The sequence below is a fragment of the Petaurus breviceps genome, unplaced genomic scaffold (genome assembly GCF_028583685.1).
Source record: "Petaurus breviceps papuanus isolate PSGF00001 unplaced genomic scaffold, PetGlider_PUasm1.0 178, whole genome shotgun sequence".
NCBI lineage: Eukaryota > Metazoa > Chordata > Mammalia > Diprotodontia > Petauridae > Petaurus > Petaurus breviceps.
The window spans coordinates 3,585,025-3,586,085 of record NW_027185777.1 but is presented as its reverse complement, the minus strand read 5'-3'; positions in this window follow the sequence as shown (position 1 = coordinate 3,586,085).

Here is a 1,061-nt window from a genome sequence, read left to right as displayed (position 1 = left end):
AAGTGTGATTTCCTCCTATAATTCATTTATTTTAAGATTTCTCATATTTTAAAAAACCCCAACAGATTAGCCCCATAAAAAATTACTGATTTCTCTTCCAAGATAAATTGATTCACATATTCGTGGAATGTCTCTGCATAGTCCAACACATTAAGATACAGCTAAAGATATATATATATATATATATATACATATATATATACATGTGTACACTCACACACATACATTATACAATTAGAAATACATCGATTGCCTAAAGATTACATTTTTAGTCTGTTACATCAGTGTATTTGGTGGTTAGGATGAAAATAATTTTAAAAGCCACATAGCTTTGGTTTTATTTTCACGCTTATAACTGCATCAGTATCCAAAAATCCACTTAATTTAACAAAAATTAAAGTTGCTTTTAATGAATCTTCAAGAGAGCTAACAAAGGTGGTGGTGGCCTTTTCTTGGAATTTCTAAGTGGCAGGATTTAAAGAAAGGTCCTTTCAACCTTATTGTCTGACCACCAGGACTTCCAAAAGGGGAGGGGGCAAGGATAATGGACCATTTGTAATGGTTAATCCGACGTGGTCACCGGGATAAAAAGTGAAATCCCTGAAATATCAAAAGAAGATTCTTTTTTCGTATTCTTGGTTAATAAACGACCTGGAGAGATGATTTTAAAAGGCTGATCCCGTAAACAGGATGGGACTGATCAATACAAAGAAAGGAACCAAATCAAGGAAGTACTGACAGATTCTTGGATTGATCTCTGTTCTGTATGAAGGCTTCCTAGTAGGTAGATCGCTAGGCAACACTAAGGGGATGAAGGGGAAACCAGCAAATTAGCCGATAATCTCAAAATCAAAGCGTTCACGTGAGAGCTGGAGTCAAGGTCATATAGCATGGATGCTACTCGGAGTTGGGCTCCCCCCTTTGGGAACCCCTGGCCCAACAGGGGTCCGAATTGTGGTTTGTAAAAGGAACGCTCTTGACCTTTAGCTAGGAAGAGGCAACAGGACAAAAAGCAGGCCAGGGTTGGAGTTGGGAGCGTGGGAGGAGGCAAGCCTGGGGGG